Source organism: Macaca fascicularis, chromosome 15 (genome assembly GCF_037993035.2).
Source record: "Macaca fascicularis isolate 582-1 chromosome 15, T2T-MFA8v1.1".
Classification (NCBI taxonomy): domain Eukaryota; kingdom Metazoa; phylum Chordata; class Mammalia; order Primates; family Cercopithecidae; genus Macaca; species Macaca fascicularis.
Window position 1 is genome coordinate 36,362,765 of NC_088389.1, and position 15,807 is coordinate 36,378,571.

At 50.3% G+C, this 15,807-nt stretch overlaps 1 protein-coding gene across 22 annotated transcripts in view; it reads right to left on the minus strand.

Annotated features, from left to right (window-relative positions):
- DAB2IP (DAB2 interacting protein) overlaps positions 1-15,807 on the minus strand; it is a 216,603-nt gene that overhangs the window by 168,647 nt on the left and 32,149 nt on the right. The window lies entirely within an intron of this gene.

Here is a 15,807-nt window from a genome sequence, read left to right on the forward strand (position 1 = left end):
TCTATTCCATATGCCCATCTCGCCACCTCAACAAGACCAAAAGTTCTTTAAGGCCAGGCACAGTGGCTCACACCTGTAATCCCAGCACTTTGGGAGGCCAAAGGAGGTGGATCACTTGAGACCAGGAGTTCGAGACCAGCCTGGCCAATGTGGTGAGACCCTGTCTCTACGAAAAATATAAAATTAGCTGGGCATGGTGTTGAGCACCTGTAATCCAGCTACTCGGGAGGCTGAGGCAGGAGAATTGCTTGAACCAGGGAGGCCAAGGTTACAGTGAGCTGAGATTGTGCCATTGCACTCTAGCCTGGGCAACAAGACTCTGTCTCAAAAAAAAAAAAAGAGAAAGTTATTTGAGAGCAGGTCCTTGGCTGCCGTGTCCTACACTAAGGCAGTTAATGTTGAGGGGCCATAGGAAACTTAATGGACAGCACAGCGCTTGAGATAAGTTCTGAAAGGAAAAGAGGCCAGGCACGGTGGCTCACGCCTGTAATCCCAGCACTTTGGGAGGCCGAGGCTCGTGGATCACCTGAGGTCAAGAGTTCAAGACCATCCTGGCCAACATGACGAAACCCCGTCTCTACTGAAAATACAAAAATTAGCTGGGCGCGGTGGCACACCCCTATAGTCCCAGCTACTCAGAAGGCTGAGGCAGGAGAACCACTTGAACCCGGGAGGCAGAGGTTGCAGTGAGCCAAGATCACACCACTGCACTCCAGCCTGGACAATAGAGCAAGACTCCATCTCAAAAAAAAAGAAAGAAAGAAAAAGAAAGGATTCTATGGGCAGAGACCAAGTAGGGGATGTTCCAAATAGTAGAAACTGCGTAACAGAAGTGCAGAGGTGGGGCCAGATGTGGTGGCTCACGCCTGTAATCCCAGTACTTTGGGAAGGCGAGACAGGTGGATCACGAGATCAAGAGTTTGAGACCAGCATGGCCAACACAGTGAAACCCCATCTCTACTGAAAATACAAAAATTAGCCGGGCGTGGTGGCACATGCCTGTAATCCCAGCTACTTGGGAGGCTGAGGCAGGAGAACTGCTTGAACCTAAGAGGCAGAGGTTGCAGTGAGCGGAGACCATGCCATTGCACTCTAGTCTGGGCGACAGAGTGAGACTCCATCTCAAAAAAAAAAGAAAGAAAGAAAGAAAAAAAAGAAGTGCAGAGGTGGCAGAGTCCTGGACACATTGAGTCCTGGTTATCATCTTGCAAGAAGGAGGTCAAGGCTAGAAAGGTAGGATGGGAAGGGTCTTTGGGTAAAGAACATGATGAGGATCCGTGAGTTAAAAGTAATGGCTTACTTACCAGTGCTTATCATGTGCCAGGCATTGTGTGAAGCAAAACTCTTACAACATAGACCTATGAAACCAGTTATCTTGTATCCCTTGTTTTAGAACCCAGGGAAAGTTAAGTGGCCGCAATTAATTCCCGTAGCTACTAAGTGGCAGGGCAGGGATCTGAAGTCCCCCAACACATCAGTTTCAACCCCATATCTTTATCCAATCTGCTTCACCACCCTGGAGCCACAAGGGACAGGGCAAAAGCCAACACTTATCAACACTGTCAAGGTGTGGAGAAGAGCCACTGATTTCTTGCCATCTGAAGCCTTCTCCCTGTGCCTTGATTTTTAATTTGTATGCCATTGGACAGCACTTCTCCAATAAGCACATAGGTCATTTGTTCTGAATCTTTAAAGGGAGTCCGACTATCCCTCCGCGAGTTTTCGAGTTGCCCAAACACCAAAAACCACACGTGGTCAAAGCATCAACATCCTCAACAAGATTTATGTTCCAAGCACATATGGCTGCTACTTGATTTATGGGGCCAGTGGAGCTGATCTAAGAGGAAGCGACCCTTTCAAGGGAAGGAGACATCATTATCATCAAATATCTCAATAATCATCTCAATCACAGTAAAAAAGGCACCGGGCCACTTCCTGCCCTAGCACTGGAAAGGAAGTGAAATTATTTGCTGTAATTTAATTTGGTAATTAACTAAACAATGCGAAGAGAAATTCCAGCAAGGATATAAATACTTTAAAAATCCCTGCATTAGTTGGTGAGGAGGATGTCAAAAACAAACAGGAACTCCGGGGAAGGCAAGAGGAGAGGGCGGTCAGGTCGGGGTGAGGTGGGTCCCAAGCTAAAAACAACAGTGGCCAAGGTGGTTTCTAATTACAGGCACTACCTCAGGCCAGCTCTGTGCTAAGCACTTTACACACGTTACCTCACTGAAGCCTCAAAACACTGAGGAGCCGAGGCAGCTGGAGAAGGAAGGACCAGACCTGCCTGAGGGCACACAGTGGGAAGTGACACACTCAACTCTTATCCCAAACCCGCATCTTCTCCTTCCACATCTCTCTGCTTCCTGTCCAAAAGCATGACCTAGATAAACGGGGCTCTAGGAATAGCCAGGACAAATGGGGAAACTGAGGCAGGATTTGACATCCTCCCCTCCCCCACCTCCCCAAGTGTCCTAACTGCCAAGCTTGGGGGCTCCCAGCTGACCTGCCTGCAAGACTCCGATGGAGAACCGGGTAAGCTCGTGAAAAGTGATTTTGCAATCCTGTTTGCAGAAACCTGAGCAGTTGTCCTCCTGGGCCTGGCTCTAGCCTTTCTTCCTCTGGGAAACCCCCTAGACCTCTCACCTCCCCCGACCAACACATACACACAACACACAAACACACACACACTGCTGTCTACACCAACTTCACCAATGTGTGGCTTCCCCAAAGGCTGAGCAGGCTGTCTCTCTAAGGGGGACCTTGGCGGTTCTCGGGAGGGAGGGAGGGAGGAGCAGCAGCTGAGACTTGTTGGAGTTCGCCCTGCCCCACCTTAACCCAGCATGCCTGCTTCAACAAACACTCACCCCGTGACTTACACAGCAGAAACAGGCTCACAGGGGAAAATACCGTGCAAAAGATACATTTTAAGCACCTTAAAGAAATCTTTTTCTCTATTATCCCCTTTCTCTATTCATCAAAGTAGCTTCCTTAAAAACCCATGTTCAGACACCTTTTTTTCCGGCTGATATGAGACCCTGTGTATCTCCAAGAGAAAAATCATTCACATTAAAAATAATAATTTTTTTTCAAGGCAGGGTCTCATTCTGTCACCAAAGTGGGAGTGCAGTGGCACGATCATGGCTCCAACTCACTGCAGCCTCAACCTCCCGGACTTAAGCAATCCTCCCACCTCGGCCTCAAGAGTAGCTGGGACTACAAGCACACACCACCAGTCCCAGGTATTTATTATTATTGTTATTTTTGTAGAGATAGGGTTTTCCTATGTTTCCTAGACTGACTCTTTAATTCAGACCTTCCCCTACTCAGAACTACCTTCACCAAAGGCAGTAAGTTCTGGAAAGGGGTATGGCCAGAGGATCCCAAGACTGCTGCAAAGTGCATTAAGAAGACCATCAGTAGTAATAATGCAAATAATAAGTAAAAGCAAAACTGTAGCATTTATTAAATGTTTATGATGTGCAGACACTGTACTGTGTTCTTTCTCTGCATGTATAATTTTAATCTAGGCCGGGCGCGGTGGCTCATGCCTATAATCCCAGCAATTTGGGAGGCCAAGGAAGGTGGATCACTTGAGGCCAGGAGTTCGAGACCACCCTGGCAAACATGGTGAAACCCCGTGTCTACTAAAAATACAAAAATCAGATGGGTGTGGTGACACACACCTGTAATCGCAACTACTCAGGAGGTTGAGGCAGGAGAATTTCTTGAACCAGGAGGCAGAGGTTACAGTGAGCCGAGATCGCACCACTGCTCTCCAGCCTGGCCAACAGAGTGAGACCCTGTCTCAAAAAAAAATTTTTTTAATTAATCTAATAACAGCCCTAAAAATAGGCATTATTATCCCCAATTTATAGTTAAGAATACTGAGGATCAGAGAAATAAGATAACTTTGTCCAAGGTCAAACAGCTGGTAGGTAGAGCAGCCAGAACTCAAAGCCAGGTCTGTTTGATGAACCTTAGACCACACACACCTCCTTACCCTGTCTGCTGTACTTAGCTTCCTTGGGATGGGAACGAGTTACTTGGTGCTTTCCCTAGCTCCTACCCCAAGCCCAGGATTCAGTGGCCATCAACAGATTTCTGTTCCAAATCTGAATCAAAACGCTATGGTCAACGCCGGGCACGATGGCTCACACCTGTAATCCCAACACTTTGGGAGGCTGAGGCAGGCCTCAGGAGTTGAGGTCAGGAGTTCGAGACCAGCCTGGCCAACATGGCAAAATCTAGTCTCTACCAAAAATTACAATAATTAGCCAGGCGTGGTGGCAGGCGCCCATAATCCCAGCTACTCGGGAGGCTCAGGCAGGAGAATTGCTTGAACTCAGGAAGCAGAGGTTCCAGCGAGCCAAGATTGCACCACTCATTCCAGCATGGGTGATGGAGTGAGACTGTCTCAAAAACAAACAAACAAACAAACAAACAAACAAACAACCTTATGGTTACTCTGCTCAAAATGAAGTCCCTTAGCAAGCCCCTGCCTTGAAGGTACCTTCTAGGGGAGGATGGGAAAGGAATTACAATCAACATCCAAAAAGCCAGTGACCTATAGGGGGTGGAAAGAGATAGGCCCAGGACTGGCAGTCCATGAAATCATGTCTTCAAATGAGCCCTTCCTCTCATGGAGCCTGGATACCGCTGTACCTGCTCTCTTCTGTGCCCACCTCTGACTATTCTTGGACAGTGGGAAGATGGAGAATGATATCAGTGTAGAAGACCCTTCATTCATCACCTTCCCACCCCTCACCTGCTTAATTACACCTGCTTTCTCCATACTTCCATAATCCCTCAGGAGGTAGCCCTGCAGCTAGAGGGCAGGGCAGCAGAGTGCCTGACACCATAGGCTTTGGAGTTGGGAAGACCTGTATTCAAACCCTGGCTCTGCCCTTCCCAGCTGGGTGACCTTAGGCAAGTCACTCCTCCTCTCTGGAACTCAGTTTCCTCATCTGCAAAACAGAGATGAAAACAGGACTTCACGGGTCTACTGTGAGAACTAAATGGGCTGATGCTTGGAAAGCCTTAAGCCGAGTGACTGACCCATGGAAAGCACTCAGAAAGTGTGAGCTGCTAGATATTATCATTACAGCCCAGAGAGGTCATGCACCATGCTCAGGGTCACACAGCCAATGTGAGGCAGAGCAAATGCTAACACCAGGTTCTGGGCCTGGGCCGGGCTCCTTCCTGACACAGAGCCACTGTCCGGGGAAGCTGTGAGATGGCATAGTACAAGTGCTTATCATGCCCCAGCAGCTTCCCCAAGCCCACAGTTCATGAGCCAAGTACAAAGTCCCAACCAACAGGTTTGTTTTTCTTATACACACACACACAAAATCAAGTGCATCAGAGTGAAAGTTCCCAAACCTTGGCATCCTCCCCTATCCAGAGGTGAGTAGTGATCTCATCCCTGTGACTAAGCCACACCGACGCCAGGAGCCCTCTCTGGGAACCTGCAGGCTTGGCGTTGCTGGCTCCCAGGCCTAGGAGGAGCCAAGGCTGCAAAACTGTGATTCTTGCAGAGCTGGGAATTCTTGGTTCTTGGGGCTGAGAAGCAGGGTGGCTCTGAGAAGTGGGTGATGTTGCAGCCAAGGACCAAGATAGCCCTGGAGATCCAGGTTTGAATCCCAGCTCTGCCAGGAACTTGTCATGAAGTTTTAGGCAAACCCAGGCCTCTATCTCCCTAATTCTAAAATGGATGGATTACACCAGAAGATTTCCAATGGTCTGTCCAGCTCAGATCTTTCTTAGCTCCTGTCCTGCCCACCAGGGGCCTTGGCCTAGCTAGGGAAGGAGCAAAGAAGGTACAAGTTAGCGGGCCATGGGCACTAAAACGTGCAGAAAAGGCCAGTGTTGCTGAAACGATTGGTGCGGCTCCCTGGAGAAGTTGGGAGCCGAATGGGGGTCCCAAAGCAGGAGGGGTGGAACTGGGAAGAAGAGAAAAATGATCCTGGTGGTCTGGGAGCTTGTCAGTAGCAGGGGGTCAGATGCGCCAGACATCCTATAAAAGTTTCAATGAGTCAGGTCAGGAGAGAGGAAAAGCCTTCCTCCAGTACTTCAGCCACTACCTCCTCCCTCTCACTTAATTCCTCCCACCATGGGAAAGACAGACGGACAACCAGGAGCACCTAGATTAAAAACTAGAAGACTGGGCGCAGTGGCTCACACCTGTAATCGCAGCACTTTGGGAGGTCAAGGCGGACGGATCACCTGGGGTCAGAAGTTCAAGACCAGCCCGGCCAACATGGCAAAACCCCATCTCTACTAAAAATACAAAGAAATTAGCCAGGCGTAGTGGCACACACCTGTAGTCCCAGCTACCGGGGAGGCTAAGACAGGAGAATCGCTTGAACTCGGGAGGCAGAGGTTACAGTGAGCTGAGATCACGCCACTGCACTCTAGCCTGGGCGACAGAGTGAGATGCCATCTCAAAAACAAACAAACAAACAAACAAAAACTAGAAAAAGCCAAGAAACCTAGTTACAGACTTTGCCCCAGAGTGGGCTCCTCCCAAAACCAAAAGGCAGCAGAAAATGGGGTGCTCCCCACAGCATGATGCAAGGTTCCATAAGGAGAGGTCAGGATGGACAGGTGTCTTCTGAGAGTTTAAAAAATATATATTCTGTCAAACACCATAAAGTAATACCTATAGCAAAGTCACCGCGTCATTGCAATGCATGGTTGTTACAGCAGGAAGCTACTGTGCTCTGTAATCCTCAATGGCTCCCTATTGCCTACAGCTTTACGTTCACTATCCTTATCATGGCATTCTAGGTCCTCGATTTGGGGTCCTGATGGTACTTTTCTGCTTTATTCCCATCACTACCTTACCCGCCCCCCAACTCCTGCTTCAACTCAATTACAGTCCTTAGCTGCTCCCCAAGCCCATCCTGAGCCTTTGCTCCCTGGGACTTCGATTCATTCTTAGTCTCCCTGCCATCCTTGCTGCTTTGCTTAAAAATCTACACCTATTGTTTCCACCAACCCGCTTCCCTCCTGGAGCCTGTTGACTCTCATCTGGCTTCTCCTAAGAATATAAAACACAGACCCCAGGGACTGGGGATCAGACAGGTTCTGCCACTGAATTTGGGGTACAGTCTCAAGTGAGAAATTGGGTGCACACCTCCACACGCTCGTTTATAAAGCGGGCAGCGCAACCTCTCCCCACGTCAAAGGCTGCCGAGCCACTCAAGTGAGATAATGGAGCCATAGGGCTCTGCACAGCGTCAAGTGTGACACGAACTCAAGGGATTAGGGTGTCTATTTTTAACTCCCCACATCCTGGCTGAAAAACAAATCTCTCACACACCCTGCAGATCCCTATCAGAGGGGCTGACAGAGCCTTTTGGGAATTCTCTCCTCCCGGAAGCAGCACCAGCTTTGACAGCGTTCCCTCTGCCGGGAAAGGCTCTGAGGTCCTTGCTCCGGCCAGGGCCTGCTTCCATTATGTCTGGCTGGGTCCTGCTGCCCCCGGCAAATAGCCATTGTCTGGTGGACTCAGTTGTCACACATTCTACAGCCAGTGATAGTCAGACAAGGTCACCAAAGATGCTGAGAAGAGTCCTTCATTCATCTGCTTATTTATTTACTTATTCACATTCCCTCCCCTCCCCTCTTAAGAGGTGAGTCTTGCTCTAGGGTCACCCAGAGGGGAAAACCATGAGGCACCTGTGCTAGGATGCTCTGTCTAGGGACAGGGGTAGGGGCAGAGACAGATAAACTGATAAGGCAACAGTAAGTAGGACAGGAAGTAACAAAGGAACGATGAAGTGGTGACTCATGTCTGTAATCTCAGCACTTTGGGAGGCTGAAGTGGGAGGATTGCTTAAGTGGGAGGATTGCTTGAGGCCAGGAGTTCACTAGCCTGGACAGTACAGCAAGACCCCATCTCTACAAAAAAATTTTTTAAAAAATAGCTGGCCATGGTGGTGCTTGCCTGCAGTACCAGCTACTTGGGAGGCTGAGATGGGAGGATTGGTTCAGCCCAGGAGTTCAAGCTACAGTGAGCCATGATTGTGGCACTGCACTTCAGCCTAGGTGACAGAGCAAGACCCCATCTCAAAAAAATAAGAAAAACCCAAAGGAATGATAGGAGTATCTGAACATAAAACCAGCCTATCATCAATCTCTCTCCTCTCCCTCCAGTATCCTAGCATCCATCAGACCTCACTCCAAGATGAGTCTTTACTAGGTATCAGCCACTGTCACCTACAAGGAGAGAGGGCTTCCTACTTCAGGACAGAGATCTCTGACCTGGTCACCTGGCCCATCTGCACAGGCGTTCGCTACATTCTTAAGAACACTGCCGGCCAGGCGTGGTGGCTCATGCCTGTAATCCCAGCACTTTGGAAGGCCCAGGCAGGTGGATCACTTAAGGTCAGGAGTTTGAGACCAGCCTGACCAATACGGTGAAACCCTGTTTCTACTAAAAATATGAAAATCAGCCAGGCGTGGTGGCATGCACCTGTAGTCCCAACTACTCAGGAGGCTGAGACAGGAGAACTGCTTGAACCCAGGAGGCAGAGGTTGCAGTGAGCTGAGATCGTGTTACTGCACTCCAGCCTGGGCAACAGAGCGACACTCCATCTCAAGAAAAAAAAAAAAAGAAGGATGCTGCCATTCTCCCTGGTCCCACCCCCCTCACCCCCTACTGCCTGAGTTCACGCTTATCCAATGATAGTAACAGGGAAAGTGATTCCAACACAAGAATGTCAAAGAAAAAAAAAATCCTTACTCTGAATTGGGAGCCGTCAATAAGGACAGCCTGCTTCCAGCACCCACTCTGAGCCCTGCCCGTGAGCACTGGACCTGGAGTGAGGGGAGTCAGGGAAGTCCTGAGCTGGGTCCCTCCAGCCACGGGAGCTGAGCTGTGTTTCCTCAGAGCCTTGGTTTCCTCAGCAGAAAGTTACAGGGGGACTGGGAGGGGACCCTCTGAAGAAAGCACCTTGCACACCAGAAAGTGTGGTATAAATGCTTTGTGTTTTAGCATACTTTTTTTTTTTTTGAGACAGAGTTTCACTCTGTCACCCAGGCTGGAGTGCAGTGGTGCCATCTTAGCTCACTGCAGCCTCCGCCTCCTGGGTTCAAGCAATTCTCCTGCCTCAGCCTCCTGAGTAGCTGGGATTACAGGCATGCACCACCACACCTGGCTAATTTCTTTTTTTTTTTGTTTTCCTTTTTTGTATTTTTATTAAAGACGGGGTTTCACAATGTTGGCCAGGCTGGTCTTGAACTCCTGACCTCAGGTGACCTGCCGCCTTGGCTTCCTAAAGTGCTGGGATCACAGGCATGAGCTAGCACACCCAGCGTTCATATGTATTCTTGGTCCTCATTTTTTTCTCTGCCTTTTGGCCTCTGAGGCTCAACAGTCCCCTCTGAACTCAGGGACAGATGTTTCTGTGAACTTTCTGGCCACAAATAATGGTGCAACCCTAGAAAAGCCATGTGACTCCTCGATGTCCATGTCTGTGGGGACCATGTCTGTGGGCCCCCAACACAATCCCAATGACCCCCACAGGCCCTTCACAAGTACTTTATAAACACTCTTTTTTTTTTTTTTTTTTTTTTTTTTTGAGACGGAGTCTCGCTCTGTCGCCCAGGCTGGAGTGCAATGGCCGGATCTCAGCTCACTACAAGCTCCGCCTCCCGGGTTTACGCCATTCTCCTGCCTCAGCCTTACGCCATTCTCCTGCCTCAGCCTCCCGAGTAGCTGGGACTACAGGCGCTCGCCACCCCGCCCGGCTAGTTTTTTGTATTTTTTAGTAGAGAGGGGGTTTCACCGTGTTAGCCAGGATGGTCTCGATCTCCTGACCTCGTGATCCGCCCGTCTCGGCCTCCCAAAATGCTGGGATTACAGGCTTGAGCCACCGCACCCGGCCCTAAACACTCTTAAGAATTCTAAAGAAGCCGGGTGCGGTGGCTCATGCATACAATCCCAGCACTTTGGGAGGTCAAGGTGGGAGGATTGCTTGAGCCTAGGAGTTCAAGACCAGCCTGGGTAATATAGTGAGACCTCATCTCTACAAGAAGAACAATTTTTAAATTAGCCAGGCATGACGGCACGCGCCTGTAGTCCCAGATACTCTAGGGAGGCTAAGATGGGAGGATCACTTGAGCCCAGGAGGTGGAGGTTGCAGTCAGCCAAGATCACGCCACTGCACTCCAGCCTGAGTGACAGAGTGAGATCCTGTCTCAAAAAAACCAATAATAATTCTAAAGAACAGGTGAATTTGGCTATTCTCATTTGAGACCTGAAATTCAGCCCGTAGCTGGGGACGGACACTGACAGGTGGCTTTCCCCAACCTGCTTCTAGGCCCGTCCCACTTGATGCCACACAGCCAGAATAAAGTTTTTTTTTAAGAAGCAGGTCAATAACAATCCAAATGATGGGGCCGGGCATGGTAGCTCATGCCTGTAATCCTAACACTTTGGGAGCCTGAGGTGGGTAGATCACTTAAGCTCAGGAGTTCGAGACCAGCTTGGGCAACATGGGGAAACCCTGTCTCTACAAAAAATACAAAAATTAGCTGGGCATGGTGGCGAGCACCTGTAGTCCAAACTACTCGAGAGGCTGAGGTGGGAGGATCGTTTGAGCCTGGGAGGCGGAGGTTGCAGTGAGTCAAGATCATGCCACTGCACTCCAGCCTGGGCAACAGAAGGAGACCCTGTCTCAAAAAAAAGAAAGAAAAGAAAAGAAAGAACAATCCAAACGAAGCAGATAAGTCCTCTGCAAACCATAGGCATCTCTCCATCTGTTACTTGTCGCTTGCTAGAGCCAGCCCTGCCCAGAGCTGACTGCGAGGCTCCCCCACTTGACTGTGTTGAGGAGCAGGGTGCAGGCACAGCAGTTGGAGCAGGAGTGGAAAAATCATGCCTGATTCAAAGCTAGTCCAACTCTACAAAGCTTTCCAAGCATTCACTAGGGCATTTACTAGAGCAATTTCTAGAGCCCAGAGCCCATCACAGGGGACAGGCAAGCAGACAATGCCAGTCAAAGCAGGGCAGTTAGTAAGAAAGAGCTGCAAGCCAGGACCTCAGTGGGGAACGGCTCACCCTTAGAGGGGCAATGAGACCAAATGGAGGTGAAATTGGTGCTACACCCAGAGGGGCAGGAAGAATTTGGGCAGTAAGCAGTGGCAGAGAGAAAAGGGCATTCTGGAAGTCACAGGCAAAGTCCAGGCAACATAAAACCTGAAGAGCAGAGAAAGAAGAGGCAGGGAGGAAAACTGGAGCCAGCCATGGGGCTGTGTTTGCCAGGCCAGGGAGCTTGGCTTTGATCTCGTGGTTAACAGGAAGCCACTCACATGACAGTAAGTGGCCAGCAGAGGCTGCGGTTACCAAGGGTTACTTCAGGAAGCTGTGCTGCTGGAGGCTCACCTGGGATGGGAAACGGGCAGCTGGACCCCCTCAGCCAGCTGCTCGCTCCAGGGAGAGGTTAGAATCATTCAGGTCAGATTCAGGAAAGGCTGAGGAAGCCCAGAGGAGAGATATATGATGGCTTGGAAGGGAGACAAGGTCCTTATGTGTCCCCCTTGTCTCCTGGTCAAGACTACCCAGGGCTGAGAGGGGCTGCAGTGGGGTAGGCCCTAGTGCCCCCACACTCCCCCTTGGCTCCTGCCCTTGACCCCCCCATCATTCCCACCGTCACCTTCTTGCAAGGATCAGGGTGCAAAATACTGTGTAATTCTAAGGTAAGTGATCTCCCCCTCCCCTGGGCTTCCTCCACTACCTGTCCCCCACTGGACTGCCCCTAGGTGTCCCGGCCCCACTGGCCACCATTCCCATAAGAGCCCTTCTGGCCCCTTTCATAGTAATTCCCATGGAGCACTCTGCCCTCCAGCCCAACTCAACCCTTCACCCATGCCCTGAGCCCATAACCTCTCCCTAGAAATGCAGAGAGGAAATGCAGACAGAGTCCAACTTGTGAACGTCAAGGTGGGAAAGAACCTCAGAGATCTGGCCAACAAGCCCCACCTCCAGCCCCTTTACAGAAGAGAAACCTAACGTTGTAAGAGATGACCAGCCCTGCCCAGGATCACACAGCCCGATCATGGCCCAGGTCTTCAAGCTTCCAGGTGAGGGCTCTGGCACCAAAGCCACAACCAGGTAGGGCAGAAAAATAGTAAGGCATAAAATAGACTGCAAAAAAGGCCAGAGTGCCTTATTGTCAAGGCACCTGGATTCAGGTCCTGACTTTTATCACCATGCCATCCCCTGCCCACATACACACATTGGGGCTTTGGAAATGTCACTGTAGTTTCCTGGACTCCAGTGACCTCTTTCATAAAATGAGGTGTTTAATAATTTTGTGCTTTCAGCAGGATCAAACAGGTCCAAGGCAGAACAAGCACCCTGTCTACAGCACAACTGGTAGGCCAGAATTGTGACACAGCGGGGGTCTATGTGATTCCTTACCCTGTATCTCCTGAGTCAGCCCAGGCCAGGCAACCTCACATTTTCCCCAGACATTTCTCCAGAGCTGCCCAATGGCCCACAGAGCAATCCTCCAAGGGAAAGGATGGCGATAAAAAACACAGATGGGGCCGGGCGCGGTGGCTCAAGCCTGTAATCCCAGCACTTTGGGAGGCCGAGACGGGCGGATCACGAGGTCAGGAGATCGAGACCATCCTGGCTGACATGGTGAAACCCCGTCTCTACTAAAAAATACAAAAAAACTGGCCGGGCGAGGTGGCGGGCGCCTGTAGTCCCAGCTACTCGGGAGGCTGAGGCAGGAGAATGGCATGAACCCGGGAGGCGGAGCTTGCAGTGAGCCAAGATCACGCCACTGCACTCCAGCCTGGGCGGCAGAGCGAGACTCTGTCTCAAAAAAAAAAAAAAAAAAAAAAAAAAAAAAACACAGATGGGCACACAACAGAACCACCCCACTCCTCTCCCCCCGAGATGAAGGCCCAACACCTTCTCCTAGAGGGCCAGAGGCCACCATAGGAGGATGGAGGAAGAAGGTGTAGAGGGGAGGGAGAGGTTTCCGCCAGCCTCTCCAGGGTCCCCACCACTGCGGGTGAAAAACCTGAGCAGAGGCTGGGTACGGTGGCTCACACCTACAATCCCAGCACTTTGGGAGGCTGAGGCAGGAGCATCAGGAACTCAGGAGATCGAGACCATCCTGAGCAACATAGCAAGACTTTATCTCTACTAAAAATTTAAAAATTAGCAAAGCATGGTGGCATGTGCCTGTAGTCCCAGCTACTAAGGAGGCTGAGGTGGGAGGATCACTGGAGCACAGGAGTTTGAGACCTCAGTGAGCTATGATAGTACCACTACACTCCAGCCTGGGCGACAGAGTGAGTCCCTGTCTCCAAAATAAAATAACCTGAGCACGAGGGCCTCATCTAAGGCACACCAATCCTAGAAAGCAGAGGCCAGTGATCTTGGGGGTGCCACGGGTCTGCCCGCAAGCACATCCACTTGTGGCAGGAGAAGCTTTGCCAGGGCTCCCATCAGCCAAGGGCCTGCTCCATTCCACCCACCAGTGGATGGAAGAGCATGCCCATCTTAACTTGGAAGAAAGCCCTAGAAAGGAAAAGTGATCAGCTCCAGAGAGTGAAGCCAAGACTAAATTCAGATCTGTTGAAACCTATATTCCACATCCTCTTCCTAAGAGTACCTTAGTGCTATGGCCCTCAAACTGTGACCTGCAGGGAAATGGCCTGGGCTGGGTGGGGGTGGGGGTGGGGGGTGGTTTAAAGTGCAGATCCGAGGGCCTGGAGTAGAGATGAGGAATCTGCATTTTAACAGGTGCTCCAGGTGCTTGTGATAAAAGCATTGCTGTCACACACTAGTCCCAGGCACACAGTCATGCACGTGCACACGCACGTGGGCACACACATACACACACACAGAGAGGCATGTATGCAAGCAAAGGTCAAAAGCGAAGCATGTGCTCTAAAGACAGATACAGATGCTGAGTTTGGTGCACAGCCCAGCCAGCCTCTTGCCAGTTGTAGGATCTTGGGTAAGTCCCTTAACCTCTCTAAACCAGTTTCTTATATGCAAAATGAAGATAAGAAAATAATCAACCTCATGGGTTTGTTTTATGGGTGCAAGAAAATAATATGTGTAAAGTCCTCAGGGCAGGGTCTGACATATAATAAACACTCAATAAACAGTGCTATGATCATTACCAACCTCAGTGCCTGTGTGTTGAATACTGAAGGGACGGAACAGAATGCCAGGCACCAGGGGACCACAGTGAATAATTGAGACAGTAAGAGATGCCCCAAGGGTTGTTCCAGAGCCAGTGGATAGAAGTCATAGAGACACAGATTTCTGTCCCAAACAGGAAGAATGTTGCTCAATCATGAAACCAAGAGTTTCCCAATCATGAAACCAACTGTCTAGTGAATTCACTGTTACTATAGGACCCTAGCAAAAAAAGACTAGATGTTCACCAAGTAGGGACACAGCACCAGGGAAGGAAGAATGGGGGGCTAGGGGGGCAAGGTGATCTTGAAGGTGACTTTGGGCCAGGTTCTGCAGGTCAGCCCTTTTCCCCATCATGCTGGTTATTTAGTTCATTTGCTCTTCCTTGCCATTTACAATAGTTACCTCCAGGTGTCTAAAAGGGGGTGGGGAAAGGGGGAGAGATCAGGATAGATAGAAGCCTTGTACATTCTGAATAGTTCATTGCAGGGATAAGAACATGTGAGGCTGTTTAAATCCAAGCCTACAAACCCACTGAAATTGTGGGTGTGTGCACTGTGCACTTTTCTCAAAAGGACTGATTAAGAGGGGCTGGTCCTTACCAACTTTCTAGAAGAGGGGAAACTGAGGCACGAGGATGCTGGCTCTCTCAGACAGCAAGAGGGCACAAGCTCCAGGGTATAGATTGGCTGCACAAGACGGCTGTCCTATGAGCCAGGCGCCTTCAACGCCTCACCTTGAAAAAGCCTCCCTATATCCCCCTTGGACGGGACCCTTGAGCTCTGAGAGGTTAGGAAACCTGCCCACAGATACACAGCTAGTGAGCCGCAGGGCTCGATGTTGGAACCCAGGTTCCCTGGGCTCAAGAGGTAGGTGTTTGGTTCCATTTTTTTACTCTTAGGTGTTCTGTCCTGGGTCAATAAAACACGGAAAGGAGTTAACATTAAGAAGGAATAATGTTAAAGATTGGTCCTTATTGGTGACAAGCTACCTACTCACCCACTCACAATCAAAATTAAAGTAAAATGTCCCTCCTTAACAGCAGAAGGGGCCAGAGCGAGAGGAGTTTCCATATGGCTCACACTAGATAGCTCAAGAGTGGACCATCCTGAGACCAGAACACCCTGCAGTCATTCCCACTAGGCTGAGCATTGGAACCAGGTGGCGTTGGTCCCTGTTCCCACTCTGCTGAGCCCAAGCTGTTTTCACGGAAGATGGGGTCCAGAGCAGCCCAGGAAACGGAAAAGAGACCTCACTTCAACGACCCAGCCCTGTCAATCGCCTCCCTGATAATTTAGGATTGGCTAGGATTGAACAAAAACACCCAAAACTTGGGTGCCCCAGGGGGTGCCTGGCTCTGGGTGGAGAGGTTTGGTTGGCTGCCCCATCACCAATCCCCAGGGTGAGCTGAGGAAGGTCTGAAGTTTGGCAGAGCGCTGGAAGCCTTGGGGATCGGTAGGCTGGCACCCCCCATCCCCAACTCCCGCCGCCTGCGGGCCCCGGCTGGGGACGCCTTCCTCGTGATCCCCTATGTTGTACTCTCCCGAGAAAACAGCGCCAGCCCTGGGTCCCGGCGGTCGAGATCTGGGCAGGGCACACAGGAAAGTTTAAAGGGTCAATGTATCGCGCAG